Source organism: Athene noctua, chromosome 4 (genome assembly GCF_965140245.1).
Source record: "Athene noctua chromosome 4, bAthNoc1.hap1.1, whole genome shotgun sequence".
Lineage (NCBI taxonomy): Eukaryota > Metazoa > Chordata > Aves > Strigiformes > Strigidae > Athene > Athene noctua.
In genome coordinates, this window is record NC_134040.1 from 40,996,051 (window position 1) to 41,008,275 (window position 12,225).

Genomic DNA, 12,225 nt, shown 5'->3' on the forward strand with positions numbered 1-12,225 from the left:
GCATAAAATTCCATAACAATCTGTGACAGACTACTTTAGGACTGTAAATCATTCATTCTAGGTTTTGATGATCTGAATTCTTATCTGTCCCAAATAAAATAACTTTTAACCAACATATAAAAACATCATGCTACCATTAGTTGAAATTTTAAAAACAGTTGTATTATTTAGTTCAAAAATATTCCTCAGTTTCAATGTATCTTCAATGTTTTTCCTGTTTCATAAATGTTATGAATTTGACTTTAAAGCAACACAATATTGTTCAGAACAGAAAGGGCAAGGTTTGGGGAATACAATACTTAAAATTTATGCTCCAAGAGGAACACAGACAGTAACTTGAGGTCAGGAGTCATTCAAAATTCAAGAAGTTAGATTTGAAAATGAGAGCATTAATCACTTCAGTAATATAACTAAAAAAGATTTTTCAGTTTTAATGTGGCTTATGTAGAAGCCTAAACCTAGGGTTAAAACTTAACTTTTACTTTTGTACTGAAGTGTGGTGTATAGCGCACAAGACTAAATGCATGTGGAACTTTTGCTGGCTCAAACTGAGCAGACTCCAAAAGCTCTGACAAGAGTAAAGTCTGAAGTTTATTCTCTGTTTTCCTGTGTAAAACAAACTCTTTGGGGAAGAATGGAAACAGTGTATGAGAAAGCTATTGGAAATATTTGGGATAATGTAATTAATAACAGTAAACAAGAATGGCTATTTAGACGCTCATTAAAAAATCAGTACTTTACAGAAATGTGAAAGATCAACTCTTTCCACACCTCTCTATCTCCTCCCAAAATATGAATCAGTAATCCCTTATTACTTGCTTTTATTAAGGCAATAGAGAGGGAAAATCTATAGCATGTCATACAATGCTATTTACTGAACTGGGGTATGTGGGGAGGGCGGGGACTGGTTAAGAAGAGCTCACAACCAAGGGATAAGATTTGAGTTATAGTCTATGCTTAACAGTGTGTATGGCAAATAATTGGGATCCCTGAGTATGTCCAGGTATTAGAATTACAGTATCATTTAATACCGTGAACCCCCACCTTCTGGTGGATGCTGCCTGTCTCTTTCTGGTCTTCCCTTGCTTTAAATATACTTGAATATTTAAATTTACCACTGGCAGCCTCCTGTTTAATCATGTGGAGATAGGCAGTCTAAACAAGTTCTGCTAGGAAATCAATCTCCCAGCTGAACTGCTGAGCGAATAAAAGACTTGTCTCTTATTTTGTCAACTTTGTTTATTATATGAATACAATACTGTTCAACAGACTCATGAAGGATAATCGTTACTTTCCTAGCACAGTATTTTTCCTTATTTAAGGAAGGAGGAGTGAGAAAAAATGCACCCTGATCTGAGACTTGCAGTCAAACATATTACCCTGTAGGAATTTTTTTTTTCCTAAAAGTCTTAAATTTTTACTGTCTTAATATTAGCTAAGAAGTCCTTTCTTGTTTGAAATACAGGATTTGGGGTTTTGTTTTGAAAATGTTCAAAAGTTCTTGTTAACTTTTAAGCTTCCTTTCTCTTCCCTGCCCCAACTACACTGACAATAACATTGAGTTCAATTTATTATTATCTCATTTTAGGAGATTTTTTGATTAATAGGATATTTTCCTGAGAAAGAAGTCTAAGATTTACCAACCATATCCACTGTTGGTCCTCTATCTCTCTATTTCTTTCCTCAGATGAAGCAGCTGGTAAGTTTTACATAGTAAGAAGACAATTCGATCATAATTGCATCAAAATGTGCCATTTCATTGAACAAGCTAGTTTTATGTGTTTACTCTTAAACATTTAATCATGTTTAAGAAGATCTATTAGCTGTTACTGTGTCAAGCTTCATCCTTCTTCTATAACAGAAAAAAGTCTAAACCGAGAATTTAATAATTTATTTTAAGTTATATTACTCTGATAACTGCTTTGTAAGTGGTCTAGGATATCAGTTTTGTCCTCAATATCCTTAATTATATGGCTATCTAATTGGTTCTTATTATTTAAACATCACAACACAGATTATCATCAGTTACTGTCACATTAATACCACCTGATTTGATACACAGTGGTATCTGTGCAGTTGTTTTCTGTCTACATATGGGATGCAAAGCTGTGCAATGGTCTTTGGCGAGCACTACAGAAATAATAACACTTGGAGAAGCTGTCACTGTTTTGGTGGCCTTTATTCACAGCTCTGACATTCCTCTGTGAAAACTGATGCTGCACTGGGCAGGACAGGTAGGGTGTTCTTTAGACATTTTTTGTTAGCATCGTTATATTCTTAGCTTCATTACAGTATTGGAGAATTGGTGGATACCAAATTCTTGGCCCTCAAACTGAATACACAAATTTCAAGTCTGAGAAAATGAGGTGGAGCTGAAAATGCTTTCCTGCAGTCCTGTGCCAAACATAGGTTTTGAAAAGAAATTGGTCTACAAAAACCTTGTTGTGAAATACTTTTATTCTGAATCGAATACTTTCTTTTATGGTGCTGGGAACAATGTAGTTTGTATTTACTTTTTGTCTTTCTTAGCTGTGCTTGCATTCTTTTAGCTTTCTTTGTGAATTTAAAGAAAAAGATACTAATCTCCACCAATACCAGGTTATGATAAATCAGAACATATCTAATTAGACTAGTTTGGAGAAATGTCTCAAAGTTTTTTTCATTTGTTTCACTGGAACTATTTAATCTTGTTTCTGCTCTACAGCAGTCCTCTAAGAATGCTAAAAGCATTTTGAGTCCAGAACTGGGGGATCCTCCCTTCCTACATATCAGATGCTCTTTGAGGTGTAAATGAGTAAATTTCAGCCTTGACAACTGACAACTTTTCCTATAGGTAACACTTCATGACTATTACTTCCTATATATTTAGGAAATAAAGATTTAAGTTTTCCATTAAAACTGAAAGCATGTGCCTTCATGCTTTGGAAAGCATTAAAATAGTGGAAAGTACACTTGCACATACAAGTTCTTAGGAGACTTTTGGAGAAAATTTCACAGCTCAAATGGAGACTTGAAGAGTTGCAATCCTTTTGCAGAAAATGCCCAATGTATGCATAGAAAAAGACAAGAAGTATTCCTTGTTCAACAGAGCAAGAGCAAAGAAATAAAGCATTCTCTGATGCCACTGTGTAAGTTACCATTACATTATGCTTCAACAATGACAGCAGTTGAATGGAAGGAGAAAATTGGAGGAGATAGAGATGGCACACCATAGGAATTGTGCATGAAGTGAAAATTGAGTGATTGAGTTGGCTGAACAGGAAAATAATTTCTCCTCCTAACCTAATGCATTAAAGGAGAAAAAAAAATCTGAACTGTGGCTGTGGGTCATGAGGCTTTTCAGGCAGCACAGCTACTATCACCTATTTTATCCTTTTCTCAATTTAGATTTTAAATATCCAGTTTAAAACAAAATATTTTAAAATGGTGCACAATATATCTTAGCACCAAGGTAGAAGGATGGATTTTCTTGCTGTTATCTTGGCAGCTCTTCTTGTTACAGCTCTGTGTTTTCATGTTAAATGACTATTTTGAGACTGAAAAGCAATGTGGAATGAAGAGATAGCTTGGTTTTTGCAAAAAATTTTAAGCCAAGAACTTGAGACAAAATTTTAAAACAACATCTTGAAAACCACAGGCCATTCCAAAATTGGAAGAGTAAAGAGAAAATATCATGACATCTTTTATTAGTTTGCCGGAATGATAAATAACATTTTTTGTTAAAGGAAATTAAGAAATACAACTTAACACTGCTCTTTTAAGTGTATCTTACTTCTGCTCTTTCTTGCAGGTAAAAATTAAAATTACATTGAACACAATATTTTCTCATGAGCTAATGGTCTTGATAACCTTAATAAGTGGTAGCAGTTTAATAAAAATAAATGGTTTTTATTCTCTGATCACTGAATGATTGGAGGGAGTAGAGGTTGTCATTTCAGTGCAATTCCTACATAAACTAAAAGTGAAGGAAAAAAAAGGTAAAACTAAAGCAACTTATAGTTCACCTTAGAGAAAATATTTGTCAAAGCACCATCAAAGTCTGCAGTGTCATGAACTGACATTGAGACAGATTCCTCCTGAGAGAGGTATTATATTTAAAATGTCTTTTCTCTTTCATGCCCTCTTTGAAATACTTTACTTTCATAAAAGCTATAGATCCATATTTCATTCCAGGGACACACAACCTGATGTCCATCAAAAGTGTCCATTTTATAGATTAGAAGTAGAAGTTTTGGAACAGGACACCTGTTTGGTGGTTTGGTTTTTTTTTTCAGTATATGTGAGGCTTTAGTTTTCCTTTAGTTCTTTGCATCTTGTATTTTTGTTACAGGCATTCTGGAGCAAGGACCCAGTTTTGTTTCCTGCTTGGCTGGCGGCCGGCTGCAAGTAGAATGGTCTCTGCCGCGATGGCAACTTCTCTGAGTGCATGTGTGTAGAACTGATGTAATTCCAGAAGGCTCTGGAGCTGTACTAAGAATGGCTTATCTGTTTTTATGGCTTCTAAAGAGACATCGTGTGTGTGTCTGTGTGTGTATTTTTATATATGTACGTGCATGCAGCGTGAAGATGACTAAAAATGTATTTGAATTTTTTTTAGTACGTGTATATACTTGAGAGAAGGAGATACGAATAACTGAAAGTGCCCAAGCTTTTGACAGTCTCTTCCTCGTTAGTCCCCTGACCTGCAGAAGTGGACAGCAGTCAAGGCACCGTATATTAGGTGTTGTGACACCTGGTGAACCTTTGGTGCTCTCCTGTTCATTTTCGGGAACGTACAAAATGGCATCTCCCTGAACATAAGAGGAAAGGAGACGCGTGGTCACATCTCCAGCTCTCACTGCCCCCACCTCTTCCAAGGGGAGATACCCTGTAGCACTGTCCTGCCAGAGTTTGCCTGGATACTGCTTTTCACTCTCTGAGCCATCTGTCTGCCACATTTATCTTCTTTCATATCTTCCTAATACACAAAATAATTTCCAGTTAGAGTCTCTGACCCCAGTTACTTGGTTTCCTCAGCTGGTCATGTTTGGACAGTTTGAGAATACTTACACTTGCAGCAGTCTTAATTAAAGGTGGATGAATGCAGCTGAATTTAGCAGTTTCAGAGAGTTCCAGTTTCAATGTGAAGCACTGTATTTTGGCTCTACACAGAAGAATTGGTTTATTTTAATGCTCATTAAAGCTAAACTAGGACGAGGTCTAGGTGCTGTGCTCAGAAGATATAGGCAATATTATAGGAAGAGAGGCAACAGGACAGTAGAGATTTTGGATCTCTCCATAAAAAATTTAGTTTCATAAAAATACATTTGAAGTTTGTAAATGCCAGTTTAGAATTTTTTGCATACAAAAATTCTCTGAAGCACCCATCCTTCTTTATCAAAAACATTCCAGCTCATTAGTTTTCTTAATAATTAAATTGTTTATTCTGGGGAACTCATATCTGTAATTTTTTTTTTTTTATTGCTGTGAACTAGCAGATAGTCAAAGGTTGCTAGAATTTTGCTTTAAATAACATTTCAGCTTTTAAATGTTTAAATGCCTGAATTTAGCATTAAGATTTTTGTTTCAATTCCATAACACATTTTTTTCAGAGTGGCCAACTTCAGATTTTCATCGAGAAAGCCAGAAGGCTTCAGAGAAAGGTAAAACTTGTTCTTTTGAGATGACAAAATGTGCGTGTCTTTGAAAGAGTTTTTTTAAACCTTTGCGCTTTAACCCAAATCCAGATCTCAAATTCAAATTTAGCCCAATCTAATTGGAATTTTGTTCAGACAGGTGTGTTGCTCTCTTTAACATTTTTATTTATACATAAAACTCTCTTCCCCTTTATCTTGTTTTAATTAAAATGTAGTTTTGAATAAAGAATTTTTACCCTATCCTGAGGCTGTGTGTTGAAAAAAAGAATAAACTTGAAGCACCACTATTTCCAGGCAGTTTCTTTACCTGAAGCTGGTCTGTGAACTTTAACTACTCAGTTAAAGAAAATGCACAGTCTACATCATTACCTAACCAAGTGTAGTTCCTAGGTTTACACTTCCTTTCCTTCCTTTAATACAAGGATTATCTTGGTCTGACCTGTGTTAATTCTCCCAGGAAGTCTGCAGCTGTGTGATTTACATGTAGACCTGTGTGGCTTCCCAACAGCTGCTGCCTGGAATACACACAGATTCACAGCAGCCTGCAATGACTTGTTGAATGGTGCGTTAAACTGTCTGAAGAAGAGGTGCTTATGCAAGCCAGTAATGTAGAGTGTGTTGCCAGCTCTGGTTTTAGGGAAATTATTGTTGCAGTTCGACACATGACTGTGCCTTGGTTTAATGTACTGTAATTTTAGAGCCAGATTTAAAGAAGTGAATCATTTTGGTACAAATAAGTTTTGTGGCTGTGGTTGCTGTAGGTGTCTACCTGGCCTTTAGCCAGCAAGCCTCTGTTAAAAATTAATATAGTAAGCACTGGCCTAAATTACTGAAGTTCTTTCTTTTGGTGAAAGTAGGATTTTTACCATCACTTTGTTTTATCCAATTCATTTGGGTACTCTAGGCTGACTGGTCTAATGTGTTGACTGCTACTGAAAGGCCAAATGTCTTTGTCCATACTGCACTGTATGTTGCTGTTGCAAGACTCCCTTCTTCAGAAGGAAGAGGGCAATTTTGTGGAGATCTGAAGTAAGATGACTATCTTACTGCCAGTATCTCTAGATTACCTAGAGCAATGTGGAGAGTTCTGTGGCTGAAGCACTCAGAGGTACATTATCAACTTCTAAATTACATCCTTACTTCTGAGAGCCCTGGGTGCCTTTGGAGACTTTATAATCAGTTATCTACCTCATACTCCACTTACTGCCTTTAGAATGGTCTTTCCTTTCCTATTGAAAGGTTTTATAAGATAAGGATTGAGATAGAGATAAAAAACAGATCTAAGAGCTTTAATTGGTTGCTAGTTTCTAGTGTTCTGTATTTCCATGTGCATTTATAACGATGTCTCTTCAGTCTCTTAGTACTAAGGGGAATATTTACTTTCCTCCTCCTACTCCCACTCTCTGTCAGAAAGCCAGGGTATATTGACTCTACAATTTTGAAATACAGTAGTTTGATGAATTGACTGCTTAACCAATAATACCTACTCTGCAGATGGTTCAAAATATTTGTTGTATCACTACAGAATAATCTGGTGACTGAGTACTGGCAAAGACCTCAAGCTATGAAATTTGGTGTGTCCCCTAACTCTTGGACACTGCATTGTCTATTGAAATTTGCATACCCAAGTTGCTGAGTAACATCACACTGTGCCCTAGAAGCTGTGTGATACAGGGCCAATAGCAGGCTGGGTGGGAAAATGTCAATTAGGAAATGGTGGAGCGAGAATTCAGGGTCTGACTTCTCAGCTGGACTTTGTGCTAGAGTATCCCCATTTTCATCACAAAGAATCATCTGTATCCATGGTCTAATGTCCCACCAGAATTTATAAAAAAATCAGTCTTATTTGGTGCAGAATTTAAAAATTTTTGGCTTTCACTAAGAATACCCCAACACCACAGTCTATGGTATTCTGGGAACCATCTGCCTCTATTACTTCTTCTAAAACTATTTTTAATCTCTAATCAAAGATTAATTATGCCAAGCTTTGGGCCATGAAGACTGGGGAGGAGAGAAAAGGAAGAGAAGGTGCCTACGGCACTCACCAAAGATATGGGAAAATCAGGTACAAGTCAGTGCTGCAATTTATAGTTGGGATTCAGCAGCAGGGATGCTGAGATAAGCTCTGAAACACCATGCTAAGACTGTAAACCTGCTTCGTGCCATTGTTTCTTTGTAGAGGGGATGTACTTTGCCAAGGTATCACACCTCCCAGATGGTGTCTTCCTACCTGTCCTGGCACCTACCCAATGCTATCTGTCAGTATTTAACTTGAGTGTTTGTGTTTAACTCTCTTGTCCCTGAAGCATAGATCACTGTCCTGTATGTGCTTCTGTATCCCAGTTTTGTTCAGATTTGCTAGGGAGAGTGCTCCCCAAGGTTTTTCTGTTTAATCCTGGATGCATGTCCAGGTGAAAGTCCAATCTGAGGCTCTACTTTAAAATTTGGAACCAACAGGTTATGGGAAAGTTAAATGTAAATTGAATTCCAATTAGAGCTGAACCATCAGGTTCTTCTCTGACTGCTTCCTTCATGTGAAGCTGGGGATGAGCCTTCAGTGTCCATAACAACAACTTTCCCTGCAAATGGTGTCCTAATTCTGTCTAAAACTGTCCTGGGGGACTTTGACAGCTCCTCTGAGTTCTCTTTGCTATTTCTCTTCATCTGTTCCCCTTTATCCAAAATTCTTTTCATGATGCCAGTCTGTTGCAAATACAGTTTTGATGGGTTTATTTGAATATTAGCTACCGTTTGAACAATTTCAGCCCAGGACTTCATGGGTTACTACTAAAGTTGTAGAAGTGCTCAAAAATTCATTCAAGGCTTTATATACATATTCAGAGGAGATTTTGTTTAGAATATTCTATATAGTGCTCTAACACTTCACTGATATGAATAAAAAATCTGATCATTGGTTTGTTTTTAGATGGATGGAGAAAGTGTTTCAATTTCTTTTCTCTTCTTCCCTATCCCCAGATGTTCAGAACTGGAGAAATCCAATTTTGTCAAGAGCATGCCCACGGTCTGAGGATTGGGCTGTTGTCTTGGAAGTTAGAAATCCCTGTCCCAGAGAGAGGCATTTCAGATTTCAGTGAAATTTCGAAGCTGATTCTCCAGTACTGAAAATGGTTCTTGAAGCCCTGGCATTTTAGGACAGCTTTTTTCACCTCCACATTTCCTCACAGTTTGTGTGTTAAGAAATCTGGTGTGATAAGATATTTTGAGAACACCTATTGGATAGATCTGTACTAGGTGGAGACAAGGTGACAGATGAATCTTGCTGCCTTTACCCCTGGAGCTGTAAACATACTAGGCTTGAAATCAAGTGTGGTTTTATATGTCTTGTGGTGGAAACAGTGATAGCTAGGGGATTTTAAGGCAGCTGATGAAAACTAGTTGCTTTGATGATGTTGAATCTCAGCAATACACCTAAAGTAAAGAGTTCTTTATTTGCCTGAAATTCTCTTGTGATCTATACCAAAAACAATTGCTGGGGTTGTACTGGAAATGCTGCCTTTTTTATTTTTTTTTTTTTTTTTATAATTATGTTCCTATCTGCAGTTTAATGTTGGCATTCCAATGTTACCTGGAGAGACCTGTTCACTGGATTTCTTTCAACTTGACACTTAAGTCTGATTTCATACATCAGATTATTTAATATGATAGACTTACCTAAGAGAAACAATTAGATATAATTTAATAATTTATTGGAGTAAATTATTATCTAAGGTAAATACAGGGCCATTTGCTGTCATTTGCTCAGTTCTCTATAACTCAGAACTTGCACTTCAGTCTTAAAAATGAACATGATTCTATTTCCTGTTTCTTCATCTAGAGTCTCTATCATTATTACCTACATGTTTTGGAACATATAGCAAAATCTAGTCCCTATTCAAAAGGCAAGTACAAAAAGGAGATAGAAGAAACAATAGTTAGGGATGAAATGATTATCATTTTTGGAATAAGTGGCAATTGTAGAATATAATCTGCCTAACCATTGTCAAATTTTTGTAAGCACCATGATAGAGACAAGTTTTAAGAGTAGTTTGAAGGACAGCTGTGGCTTTGTGAATAATCATTTTGTTGTTGTTGTAAATGCTACAAATGATAACATTACTAAAAACAGAGATGGAATATATCACTTGGTTGCTTATCCTTTTAGTGCTTCCCTTCTGTCAAAGCCCAAGTCCCCAAAGTATGCTTTTGGGGAACATATGCTGTCTGCCAAAACTCATTTGAAATCTGAAAGCAGAAAAATGTTTTGCTTAACTTTCTTTTTCAAATGTAAAACATTTACATTTAGGGGGAAATGCTCCTTGTAACTACAGGATACTGTAACAGTAGATCATTAAGTTTTTTCCAAAGAAGTTCAGCTGTTTTAAAATTTGGCTATAAGGGATATTTTTAAAGGCATATTTTAAGCAATAAAGATGGGTTTTCTCAAATTACTTTAAAACTAAACTGGCTAGAATAGGAACACCGGCCCAAGAATTTTAACAGTGTTTGTGCCTTACAATAAAAATAAGTGCTTAGGGGGGTTTCCTTACCAGCTAATTCCTGCAAGTGTCTCATTATATCAAAAAACACACTCTCATTTCTGGATGGAAATAAGACAAAATTCTAAATGGGCAAGTACTGTCCACAAGAGCTACTGTGAGGGCTATGGAAATTCACACTCTGATGCCACCTTCCTGAAATGTTTAACAAATTGAGTCAATAGTTTCTTCATATTTGCATATTTTGCAGGCCCAGAGTGGAAGGTCTTGGAGCAGCAGACCTGCAACACACCAGGAGTGCAGAGATGATGTTCTCCTGCTGGCTACCATACCCACAAGAGAGATGCAACCCAGCTCCCAGCTAATTGTACAATATAAAAATAATTTCAAGGTAATTTACATAAACAGATAACTCAGATGGAGCTCTGTTCATGGCTAGAGTATTCCTGATAAATGAGAAAGGATAACTAGGGGTTTTATTTTATTTTATTTTATTTTATTTTATTTTATTTTATTTTATTTTATGTCTGTGTGTAAGATGCAGTTTTTCTAGCAGACTCCTGTCCTTGGAGTACCTGTCTTGCTGTAAGGACCAGTGCAGAGGCAAAGGTAGTGGATTATAGCTGTCCGTCATCAACGACTATTTTATTTCCACTAGCTTCATCACAAATCTGAGCCCAAAAAGCTCCTCACCTAGGTTTAAGTATGAAAAAGGTCCAGAAATCTTTCTCATTATGTCCCAAACTTGGCTTATGTTTGAGGTTATTTACTATTAAATTCAATAGGAGAAGGATTTCACTTGCTCAGATTTGTCCTTTTCAGAAGGTATGTTAAATTAAAATATATCTATGTATGAACATATATATAATATCTATACCTAAAGCCTTATACATATGGTAATGTATTTTATAATACTTTGCATGAGTGGATGAACCACTTGTGAGTATGGGTATAAATTGCTTAACTGATTATATAAACTGCTTCAGAAAAGGTGTCCGGGGCAAGTGAGAGCACTGAATACTCAGTAACAGACGGTACTACTAGGATGCTAGAAGTGTAAGTAGTGCCAATATATCCAAGTTGAGAACAGCTACTCTTATCTTTTAATCACTTACTACACTGTACTGCACAAGCCACCTTACCCATTTTCATAGCAGAGCATGCGACCGCAGTACAGCACAGAAAGGCACAGACTCCTCGAGGTTGTGGAATTTCGGGGAAGAAAAGGGAATATTTTGCTGAGAGTATCTGCAGGGAGTGAGGTTTCTTGCAAGATCAGCAGGTTTGCTTTCATGATGGGGTTGAAGTTTTATACATAATTTCACTAGTCTTCAGTTTTGCCTGAACCTGAGCCTCTCAGCTGAACGCAACATACAAATCCCATGATTTTGGTGCCTCCTCAATCTGGTAATTAATCTAAATTCATGACTTGGCTTTGCTGATTATTTGCTAACAATATATAATTCTCAAATACTAGCTATCTCACTGGGTCTTTCAACAGACCGACACTTCATAGTTTTAAGCACTTCCAATGCAATTACCCAATATAGTACAAAAACGCCTAATGCACAAGCTGATGTGGCCTAGGTTTTGCAAGGTAATTTAAAGTGCCAACATACATGTTTATGAAGCAAGTTACTGGTAGAATGAATTGCATTTTAATCACCTTCTATTCATTTGTTAACTCTGGGGTGAAACTAAACTTCTAAACTACAATATAGGCATTATACACAGCTACCTCTGAAGAATTTAATTCAGTTAAAAATATCAAATTTTTTAGTTTCTTTATGTTCAGAGAAGTCAGATAATGGAAATTGAGAAACCTGAAATAGCAATCTGTTACTTTCCGAGAGCTCTTCTCTGTCCTCACCGATGAGATTTACAATACTGTAATGCTGCAATTTCATCATTATTTTGTAATCTTCTTAAATGAGTGTCTCATGTTAGTGCAGGCAATCACAATAACTGCTTGAATAGGATTTGCTGCTGAGCAAAGCTGCTTGTGTTGCAAAAGCAAGTAGAGGAACACACAAGCAAAAAAAAATCATTGTGCAAAGGTGTTTACTTTCCCATTCAGGTTTAGAGTGAGTCCT

The 12,225-nt window shown here is 36.5% G+C and overlaps 1 long non-coding RNA gene across 1 annotated transcript; it reads left to right on the forward strand.

Annotated features, from left to right (window-relative positions):
• Nucleotides 1-4,371: 4,371 nt before the first annotated feature.
• LOC141959672 (uncharacterized) lies at nucleotides 4,372-10,668 on the forward strand. Its single transcript, XR_012633484.1, has 3 exons — nucleotides 4,372-4,428; nucleotides 5,592-5,642; nucleotides 10,383-10,668. It is a non-coding gene; the product is annotated as an uncharacterized LOC141959672 (long non-coding RNA).
• The last annotated feature ends 1,557 nt before the right edge of the window (nucleotides 10,669-12,225 follow it).